Genomic DNA, 11,526 nt, shown 5'->3' on the forward strand with positions numbered 1-11,526 from the left:
GCTAAAGGGATATGCAACATTGTAATCAAACTATTTCATTCATTAAAGATTTAGTTTCAGTAAGAGACTGTTGTTTAATACAGGATAAAACCAGCTGGGACTTCTGAGTATGTGTGCTTGTTTGTGTGTCTTTGCTTGTGTGTGTGTATGTTTATGTACTAGACAGTAATACCACCACTGTCTACATGCCTAAATGAGATCATTTAAACACAGACAGGATTGATTTGCCAAGAAAAGATCATTGAGACTACAAGAGGTTCAAACATTCCTGTGCATCATGTCTGAGCTTCAAACATGAAAAGGCTTGCCTGTTTAAAAAAACATCCAAGTTTTAATTTGTGTCTGTTTGTTTGGTCTCTTATGATCTGTCCTTGGATGGTACCATATCTGGGTCATTTCTTTCTCTATGAATTCCATTTTCACCTTCTTTTCTCTCTTTCTCTCTGACACTCAGCTGACGAATCTTGGATAAGCACCGGTATGTTACTTTTGTGCATTTGAACTTCCTTTCCTTTCTTTTTGTGGTATGTTGTCTTCAATGTCACAAGCAACAAAGATGTATCCTTACATTTGGGGTCACTAACATCTCCTGTGAGTTTAACATAAACTGATAGGACCTTTTCTATGTCTAAACCGAGGTCTGTTAACAACTTTTTATAAAGGAGGAAGTGCTTAAAGCTCCTGTGAGGAATTTGTAACCGCTTAAGCAAACAGAAATTAATACAGAGACACTTTTATGACCTGATTAATCACTGAACTTCAATAGTTAATCGCAATTAATCTCATTCTTAATCATATTCCATTATTTTTTTGCATTTGACCTTTTTTTAACTCCATTTTAACACAGTAAAGTGGTTCATACCAGAGACTTGATTTGGGAATCCACAATGCAGTCAGTGCAGTGGCAACCCTTTTAGCAAGCGATGTGTTTAAATTTTATTTCATTTGCAAAGCTGTGGCTATTCACACTCCAAATTAAGCTCTGCTGACTTTTGTGATGCGGTTTCCCACTGACTTCAGTCTGTAGATGCACCTGTGTTCTTAGCTGATAGTTGGTACTTTTCAGTCAAAGTGCTTTGTTGATGTTTTAAAGCAGTTTGACATTAAGTGAATTTCACTTTTCACTTGTAAACTGGGAGTTTTTTAAGGTTAAATGTGCTTTTCAAAAGCACAGCGATGTTATTTTCCATCATGATGGCAGCAGGAAACAGGAAGATGCTGCAGTGTAACTATGGTGTGCCAAAAGGGACAAAATAGCATGCAATTTAAAAAAGAAGCCTTTTCTCTTACCTTAATAGTGATCAACATGTTAACTCTGACAGATTAATAAAACCCCTGTGGGGTTGGTAGTTGTCGCACAAAGCTATTGACAGCTTACCGCTATGACAACCACCTTTTTTGCATTTTTGCGTTGCAACCATAGACTGTATAAATAATGGACGTAGTATCCGCGATGTCACCCATCTGTTCCTGAACGCTGTTATGAAGCAAATCGACGGCGACAGCCATATTGGAAATGTTGAACTCAACCAGACAGAGTGTGACGTAAAGAGGCGGAGTTTGAGCCTCCTAGCCAACAGCTATGTGTTCCCGTCCGGGAGTCAAGTCAGTCATGTCCTTATTTGGGCAAAAACTCGTAATCTTAATATCTTCTGAACCGTTCCATTAGAAAAAAATTCACCCCCCGTACAGTGTGAGCCAAGCCGTTTTTTGAACCAGGCTGTAAACATGTTTATTAATGCTGCAAAGATCGTCTTTTTTTAATTGGTGTCTATGTGGTTTCTGGTGTTTCTGCAGCCAGCCTCAAGCAGATTCTCCATGAATTGCAGTTTATAACACTTCCGCATGGGTTTCATAGTTTGAGACCGGAGGTTGCCGCTTATTTGCAACAACCTGCAAAGAGTGATACATTCAAATTATTTAAAAAGTGCAGGATGAGATATTATGTAAAAAACAAACAAAAAACAAACTCCCGAATCAAAATCAGCGAAGAGATGAGAGGTACCACTTTGTCCACAGGGGGCGCCAAAATAAAAAGGGGCTAAATGTTCCTCACAGAAGCTTTAAGCATAAAAAATCAAAAGAGAAGACCGAGCTAAGACGTTGACAGAATACATGTAAGTATTAAGAGGATTACTAAAAAAATCAACTAAAAAAGTAACTTTGTCTTTATGTGGTGTAATTGTTTTTTGTTCAAAGTTCTTTTTTTGAAGGGGAGGGGCACACATACACATTTTAGCACCCATACCTTCAGAAACCATGGAGTAGAGTTATCCTATAATCAACTCTTCTAATGTTCATTCATGCTCTGCAGGTTTACTGGTTCCCATACTGGTGGGCTCTTCACTGGGAATCGTTCTCATTGTGTCTTTAATATGCTGTCTATTAAGGCAAAAAAGGTAAGCAAAAGGCAAACGTACTCAAAAGGATAACATCACAACCACTGCGGTTGATACTGATGTGCAGTGCTGTTTGTTGAACCAGGGTAACTTCATCTAGACAGCTGCTGTACATTCCCTCACTGTAGAGGTCAAGTATTTAGGTTTTAATTTGTCACCAGTCTGTCTATACATATAAAAGCAGACTACTGCAGAGGGTATTTCAAGGGAACCCGTAAACCTCAATTGACTTAAACATCTGGGGTCCAAGCTTTTAAAAGAGAACAGAGGACTTTATAGAAGTTGTGTTCTTTGGGAATGTACGCTCACTTGTGCTGCTGTTAGTCAGCCTCCACAGTGTATAAATTATGTGTCCCTTTTTCTGTATAAAGCTCTAATAGTACCCTGGAGAATATTTATTCTTGGCTTTGCATTTGGGTGTGACTTGCACATATTTTTTTTAATGTCGAACATAGCACACAAGGAACTTAAAGTACTACCACTATTAATTATCATTTACAACTTCTACATTCAGGTCTAAACAATATACAGTAAAACTTAATTAGCATGACTGCTATTGTGAAATTGGTACTTTAGAGAGACTAACATATGGTGTTATGGTATTTTAATAATGACATGTACCAATCTCTGTGTTAAGTAAATTTTTTAGACAATAGAGTTTGGATACATCACAAACTGCTAATTTCAGCAAGGAATATGTCTGAGGAGAAGTTACATCTTTGTTGCAAACATGTACGATACGATGTACTTTATTGTCCCGGTAGGGAAATGACATCAGTGCTGCACATGTTACCTACTCTTTAACAAAAATCACAATGACACAGGAACACATAAATAAATAAGAAAAAATACAATAAATAGTACACATTCATACAACACACAGCATAATCTTAAACAGAGAACACCATAACATTGTCCCAACCCTAACAGGCTATTTACTATTTAAAATTATAACGAGAGATCGGCACAAAGGAGTTTCAATTCAATTTACACTTGGGGACTCTGTACCTTCTTCCAGATGGTAAAAGTTCATACTCAGAGTAAATGATGTGCAACAGATCTATAAGTATTCTCTGAGCCTGCCCAAGAACACACTGCTCAAATGGCCTGTAGGGAAGGGTTGCCAGTCTTCCCTATGACCTGATGTAAATAAGAGGCCCTGCAGAAGTTAAGTGTGTGCTGAAGCTGTCATCTAATCAGCTTTTGGAGGTGATAGACCAACGTGACATTTTGGGTTTGTGGCAGGTGTTAGCTTTGAGAGGTGTCAAACGTTCCTCCTGTCTTCAAATATGTCACTTTCGTTTGGCTCACAAAGATCCAACTGCTTCTTTTCACCCAAACATCATCTGAAACAGCTCTCTGTTACAGGGAAAAGTGGTTATCACAGCCTGGAAATAGGAGTCAAGGAGGGAAAAGATGGCTCTCTTATTTATCTTTAACACATAAACAGAAATCTGTGGCTTAGGGTTGCACAGTTTATTTATGGCTGTAAGTTGCATGTATGCATAGCTATAAAACAATTCTAAATGCATTGTGGTTCTTTTATTTTTTAGGTCTGGAGTTCCAGAGGACAAAAGCAAACGTGCTGGGTACAACATCGGAGAGAGAGATGAGTACGGCTCGAGAGTATAGCTCGTTGTTTTGGACCTCACTTTGAAGCAACTCGGTAAAACTTGAACAAAACCCTGACGCCGATGATTTTTCTCATCACATATTCTGTATTCATGGTTGAGTTTGCATGCAGCACTTTTTTTTCTCAAGCCACAGTCTGGACTACTTTGCTGTGTTGTGGCTAGCTGAACATGGTAGGCCTCCCTGCTGGAGGGTGTTTTATGCTGTGTGACTACTTCCTGAGAGCAAGAGGAACAGCTGTCCTCTCTAATCCCCCTTTGTTTCTCCAACGTGATGTGGTGAGTTTCTTAAGGAGAGCCCCACACAGAGGCTTCCAGCTAGTCACAGTGAAGCCAGAGCTGAACTGGTGAGAACCATAGGTCAAGACCGAGCATGGCACCCATTCCCTTTAGCTGTACTGGTTGTGGTAGACAGTTCGACCACAGTCCAAACAATAGGGGGATAGGAGTCGACAGGCATCCCTGATGGTAGGGTGGCCTGAGAGGGATGGGCTATGCCACATTTCCACCAAGCCTGTACTTAGAGCTGCTCTATGGATTTCATAATGAAAGGGCGCATAGTGGCAGACAAACAGAAACACACAGCTCTCCATGTGAATAATGCTGAGCATGAGAGAGAAAGAGAGAGAGAAAGGGTTTTTTTGTTTTCAGACTGCACGTGGGCTGACCTTTAACCTCTGTGTGCCAGCTTGATCACAAGACTAACTCCCAAGCACTCCTGAGGGCCTGTGGCCTGTTCAACCACAGGACCGCAGGAGAACTCACATCATTATGACATCCTCACAGGGTTCCCTTCAGCTGTTTTATCATGCCTTCATCAAGTTTGTGAATTTATTGCAGCTCATTTGATATGTTCCTGAGTTTAGGTTAGTGTACGGTATACTTGCATGCTTAGAACACCAGATTTAAGATACTAAGTAGGCTACTGATAAAGCAAGCGATCTGTTACAAATGAGGAAATGTTATGATACAGAAAAGCAAAAAATGTTTTTTCACAACATAAAGTATTAAAGCATTAAATTCATCAAGTCCTCTTTTAGTTTATTTTGCTTAGTCATTGCTGCTTTAGGCCTTGTTTCACTGTTGCCATACATTAAAAGAAAGTTACACTATGTGTTAAACAGTAGATGTTTTTGTAATTTATTGGCCATATTATTTATTTGTGAATGTGTTTTTAGCTGTTAAATTATGTATAGTAATTGTTTATACTTACTGTCTGAATTATAAATAAAAAAATATGTCCTTGTGTTTTTAAGTAAGCTGTCATTTTCATTACATTTTACAGCTGACGACCCCCAGGCTTCAGGTCTTTAGCCTAATCTTGACCTAAAGACCTAGTTTCACCTCAAATATCTACTCATACAATCCTAAAAGAAAAACAACTGGCGTATTTTTTTCTCTAATTTAGACTATTAAAAGAAAAAAATGCTTGCTGGTAAGCAGGGGCCCTGCTAGGGACTTTGGGCCCCAGGATAAAACATCACATTGGACTCCAACTCTTCACAACCTAAAACCACGCCAACCATAAAAATATTACACTGTCGACATAGATGTAGTATTCTGTGTGTAGTTAAGTTCACTATTTGATTATTTGATGCAAGACTGACAAGAAATGAACTTAAGGCCATTTTTAATGTTCAAATATAATTTTCATGATGTCATTTTTACGGGGAAATACCCTATACTTTTTCTTTTTACTAAAGTAAGCAAAACAAAATTATACATTAACTTATTTTCACTAGCATAACCACCCATAAAATTGTAAACCGAAGAATTAAATCAGCAGATTTTTTTAAATGAAGAGTAATGTATGTCACTAACTTTAAGCAAAGATATTTTCTCATTTAGCAGTTATTTGTAGGCTTTTGTTTTGTTATTTTAACTATCCTATGCATTGGGTACTGTATTTCTTGTTTTGATTGAATGCGCTTATATTTTCAAGTGTCCAAAACAGAACCTCCGGTGCACAATTAAGTTATTTGAATGATAGAAACAGAAAATGGAGTGATTGCTTTGTAAATATTGCGATGTTTGCACCCCTTAAAAAGGCATAAGCTCTAATATTTGTGGTTGTTTAAAACAGTTGTTCTCAAAGTGGGGTCCTGGGACCCCTTGGGGTCCGCGAACCATAGCGTGGAGGTCCGTGAAATAATTTGAATACATTTCTAATAAATTATAAAATTGTGCTGTGTCATTACAAAACAGCATATGAACCATTGTTATGATACCATTTGGTGGCTCGAAGGGATATATCCGTCTTGCTACTGTTAATTTTCTGAAAGCGTTTAAGATCAATTACTTGAAAAGTATAAATGCTGTCATGTTGAGTCCACAAGGAATGAAATGACCCTCTGTTTGAAAGTATACAAGTGGTATTTACTTGATTCAAATTGAAGTGTTATCAGTTTATCACTATGGTACAGGTCTGAAGTATTTACATTGATACGTTTTACAATACAAATAGTTCCATGGGCAACTAAGAGTGCAAATGGTAGTAAGCATGTGCTGTAGTGATTGGAAGTTCGGCTCTTTTAAGAGAGCCGGCTCTTTTAACTCGGCTCCCAAAGAAGAGCCGGCTCTTTTGACTCCCGAACGGCTCTCAATTTAGGATCTTTTGTAGCCGTATGTTTTACCTTAACTTTGCAAAAACTAATGGTTTGTGTGTTGAAAACCCTTTTACGTACAGTGTTTTTATGAGAAGCCTTATAATTGCCCAATTTTGTGGATTTAATCTGTTACAGAACCATTCTTACTCTAACCCTAGGGTTAGGGTTAGGGTTAGGGTAAGGGTTGTCATTAGGGTTAGGGTTATGATTAGGGTTAGGGTTATGATTAGGGTTCGGGTTCGGGTTAGGATTGTGATTAGGGTTAGGGTTATGATTAGGGTTAGGGTTGTGATTAGGGTTCGGTTAGGGTTATGATTAGGGTTAGGATTAGGGTTAGGGTTGTGATTAGGGTTAAGGTTATGATAGGGTTGTGATTAGGGTTATGGTTATGATTAGGGTTAGGGTTAGGATTAGGGTTAGGGTTATGATTAGGGTTAGGGTTGTGATTAGGGTTAGGGTTAGGGTTATGATTAGGGTTAGGGTTGTGATTAGGGTTAGGGTTATGATTAGGGTTAGGGTTAGGATTATGGTTAGGGTTAGGATTAGGGTTAGGGTTATGATTAGGGTTAGGGTTGTGATTGGGGTTAAGGTTATGATAGGGTTGTGATTAGGGTTAGGCTTATGATTAGGGTTAGGATTAGGGTTAGGGTTATGATTAGGGTTAGGGTTGTGATTAGGGTTAGGGTTAGGATTAGGGTTAGGGTTATGATTAGGGTTAGGGTTGTGATTAGGGTTAAGGTTATGATAGGGTTGTGATTAGGGTTAGGGTTATGATTAGGGTTAGGGTTAGGATTAGGGTTAAATTATGATAGGGTTGTGATTAGGGTTAGGGTTATGATTAGGGTTAAATTATGATAGGGTTGTGATTAGGGTTAGGGTTATGATTAGGGTTAGGATTAGGGTTAGGGTTATGATTAGGGTTAGGGTTGTGATTAGGGTTAGGGTTAGGATTAGGGTTAGGGTTAGGATTAGGGTTAGGATTAGGGTTAGGGTTGGGGTTAGGGTTATGATTAGGGTTAGGGTTGTGATTAGGGTTAGGATTAGGGTTATGATTAGGGTTAGGGTTGTGATTAGGGTTAGGATTAGGGTTAGGGTTATGATTAGGGTTATGATTAGGGTTAGGATTAGGGTTATGATCAGGGTTAGGGTTGTGATTAGGGTTAGGGTTGTGATTAGGGTTAGGATTAGGGTTAGGGTTAGGGTTAGGATTAGGGTTATGATTAGGGTTAGGTTTATGATTAAGGTTAGGGTTAGGATTAGGGTTAGGGTTGTGATTAGGGTTAGGATTAGGGTTAGGATTAGGGTTAGGGTTATGATTAGGGTTAGGGTTAGGATTAGGGTTAGGGTTAGGATTAGGATTAGGGTTAATGTTAGGGTTAGGGTTAGGGTTAGGGTTAGGATTAGGATTAGGGTTAGGATTAGGGTTGGGTTAGGGTTAGGATTAGGGTTGGGTTAGGGTTAGGATTAGGGTTAGAATTAGGATTAGGGTTAGGGTTATGATTAGGTTTAGGGTTAGGATCAAGGATAGGGTTAGGGTTAGGGTTTGAACCAGAACTAAACTAAGCAAACAGAACCAGAACCAAACTCAAGCAAACAGAACCAGAACCAAACTTCAGCAAACCGAACCAGAACCGAACCAGAACCGGAACAGGAATCTAATCAGAACTGAATCAGAACTGAATCAGAACCGAACCAGAACCGAACTTTAGCAAACCGAACCAGAACCGAACCAGAGCCAAACTCAAGCAAACAGAACCAAACTCAAGCAAACCGAACCAGAACCGCACCAGAACAGAACCAGAACCGAACCAGAACCGGAACCGGAACCGAACCAGAACTGAACCAGAACTGAAATAGAACCGAACTTAAGCAAACAGAACCAGAACCAAACTCAAGCAAACAGAACCAGAACCAAACTGGAGCAAACATTATTAATGTCCTCAGTGCAGGGTTAGGATTAAGGATAGGGTTAGGGTTTGAACCAGAACTAAACTAAGCAAACAGAACCAGAACCAAACTCAAGCAAACAGAACCAGAACCAAATTTAAGCAAACCGAACCAGAACCGAACCAGAACCAGAACCAGAACCGAACCAGAACCAGAACAAGAATCTAATCAGAACTGAATCAGAACCGAGCAAGAACCGAACCCGAACCGAACTCAAGGAAACAGAACCAAACTCAAGCAAACAGAACCAGAACCGAACCAGAACCGAACCAGAACCGAACCAGAACCGAACCAGAACCGAACCAGAATCGGAACCGGTACCGAACTAGAACTGAACCAGAACTGAAATAGAACCGAACTTAAGCAAACAGAACCAGAACCAAACTCAAGCAAACAGAACCAGAACCAAACTCGGGAAAACAGAAACAAGAACCAAACTCGGCAAACAGAACCAGAACCACAACCAAACTGGAGCAAACAGAAACAGAACCAAACTGGAGCAAACATTATTAATGTCCTCAGTGCAGGTTGTCATTGAGAAAAATCAGATGCCTCAGCTTGGATGGGCTGATCCGATTTCTCCTCTCAGTGAGAATTTGCCCTGTCTTTGAGAAGAACCCTAACCCTAACCCTCTCTGAAGGAACAGATGAAGCCACGATACACAGCCTCCCCTCCATCACCTGTATCCTATATCCTCACATGTGATTGGCCGCATGGTCGCCATGCTGACCAGTCAAAACAAAGTTCTGCTGTGAGCAGAGCTGGGGCTGAGCACTGAGAGCTAAGCAGCTAAAGGAAAAAACTGGGAGACGGCTCTCTCTCGATGCAAGCCGGCTCTTCTGATTCACTATAAAGCATCGGCTCTCAGAGCCGCAGCTTTTGATCATGACACATCACTAATGTGCTTAATCTGTGTTACAATTATGAGGGGGTCCTTGGACAATTTTCTCACCTGTAAGGGGTCCCTGGCTCCAAAAAGTTTGAGAACCCCTGGTTTAAAATATCTTGAACCATCCCTTTGTTGTCAGGTCATTTTTCAGAGGGATGCTATAGCTTATTCTGAAGCCAAATTCAGAGGTGTCAAGTAACGAAGTACAAATACTTCGTTATCTTACTTAAATAGAAATTTTGGGTATGTATACTTTACTGGAGTAATTATTTTTCAGCTGACTTTTTACTTCTACTCCTTACATTTTCACGCAATTATCTGTACTTTCTACTCCTTACATTTTAAAAATAGCCTTGTTACTCCTATTGACCAATAGTAAGACCCTATTGGTCAACACCAGCTGTTCCGGGTCTTGGATGTGTGTGGGTGCTTGATGCTTGGATGTGCATTGACATTCCAATAAAGGCTGTTGATAACATGCCTGTGAAGTTTGACTTTTTGCACCATTAAAATACTTATAGGCAACGAGTCATCATATCTTCCTCTCCATGAAACACGTTAATGCTCAGTAGTACACATACAAGGTTCTTTAATGTATCTGCATTGTACGAAAATGCGTTCATTTTCAATGGTCATAAATGTGTCTGAAACAGGTGCAACCCAAATATTTCAACATTAACATATTAATATTAAATTATAGTCATTATGGCCTTTAGAAATTTTGTTTTTTGGGAGGTGGGGTAGTGCACTATAGGCCCCTGTGGCGCAGCCTAAGTGCATTTTCTTCCCCTTACATTACTTTTACTTTTATACTTTCAGTAGTTCTGAAACCAGTACTTTTACACTTTTACTTTAGTAAAAAGCTTCAGTTGATACTTCAACTTCTACAGAAGTATTTTTAAACCCTAGTATCTATACTTCTACTTGAGTAATGAATGTGAATACTTTTGACACCTCTGGCCAAATGAGGTAATTATGTCAAGGGAGCAACAGGAGTTTATGTCACATATGGATTTTATCAGGTTCATTCTTAACACTCATGAACTAGACACACCTTTCTTGAAAATAAACTAAATGGCATGCCTGTCTTTGCCTTTTCTGTTTTCTTCTTCTGGAAACTTAACATGATTGTTGCACTCTACACAGACAGACCCCAGTTGCTATCAGCTTTTTTGCTGTGTCAGGTTTCAAATTGGAACCGGGGCCCCTAAACACATCCTAATTTTTCTCCCCCGAACGACGCCCCTGCAGGTGAGTGCCAATTACAGTATTTCTCAGTTGCTAAAACACTAAACCTTATTGTCTGAATCAAATTCCTTAGCGGCCTGAACCCCAAGTATTGAATCAGTCACTCTTTTGGCAAAACCATAAACACTTTTCACCTGTTAGACACAACCTGCAAACACATTTTCACTCACTAAAACCCATGTTGCACTATGATGCACTTGTGTTGAATAAAGGTAAGCACAGGTAGCAAAAGTTAAACACATTTGAAGCACAGGTGTCACAGCTTAAACACAACGAATCAAAACTGATCACACTTATGGCTAATGATGTGAGGAAACCAATATAAACCAGTTCAGAGAGCACTGGTTGTTGAAGGTTGTACAATGGACAGAAATAATCTGAGAGGAAGAGTGCGTGTAAGAGGTGGTCGAAGAGGAAGAGGAGGGGAGTGAAATCGAGAAAGACAAAGAACAGCAACTTCTGATGAGATCCGAGCTACTGTGTTAGACCATGTTCTTATTTATATTTGTTTTTACACAATTTTGACTGTATACAGGTGCTACATTCAAAGAGGACTTTTTTGTTGTTGCAAAATTCATTTAGCCTACTGTGAACAATAAACGTTAATTCTACAGCTTCATGTCCTGAGCATTGTGTTTTCAATTTTTTGATGTAATGACTGCTCAGTATTGCTTTTAATTGTGATTGACTTGGGGAATGATCTGACAACATTGTTTGGTTTTGCAGGAAGAGTCAGAGGTTTGGTGTATGTAGTTTGAAAATTGGGTTTTGTGCTTATAGTGTTGAGAAAAGCATGGGGGAAGTC

The sequence above is a fragment of the Notolabrus celidotus genome, chromosome 6 (assembly GCF_009762535.1).
Source record: "Notolabrus celidotus isolate fNotCel1 chromosome 6, fNotCel1.pri, whole genome shotgun sequence".
Lineage (NCBI taxonomy): Eukaryota > Metazoa > Chordata > Actinopteri > Labriformes > Labridae > Notolabrus > Notolabrus celidotus.